Raw genomic sequence first — 217 nt, 5'->3', positions numbered from 1 at the left:
ATATATATATATATATATATTAGTTCATATGTTAATTCAGACTTCTAGCTCAACTTTAAAAGCCTATAAATGTGATATTCATAAAAATAATATATATTTTAAAATAATAGAAACAGAATGAGGAACCTTGTGTATAAACACCACATTGATATTTTGTAGGGGTTTTTCTGTCTTTAAAAAAAAAGATAAGCTACCTATATATTTTTATTAGAATTAT

The sequence above is a fragment of the Sinocyclocheilus anshuiensis genome, unplaced genomic scaffold, assembly GCF_001515605.1.
Source record: "Sinocyclocheilus anshuiensis isolate Anshui unplaced genomic scaffold, SAMN03320099.WGS_v1.1 scaffold185, whole genome shotgun sequence".
Lineage (NCBI taxonomy): Eukaryota > Metazoa > Chordata > Actinopteri > Cypriniformes > Cyprinidae > Sinocyclocheilus > Sinocyclocheilus anshuiensis.
This window is presented reverse-complemented; position numbering follows the sequence as displayed.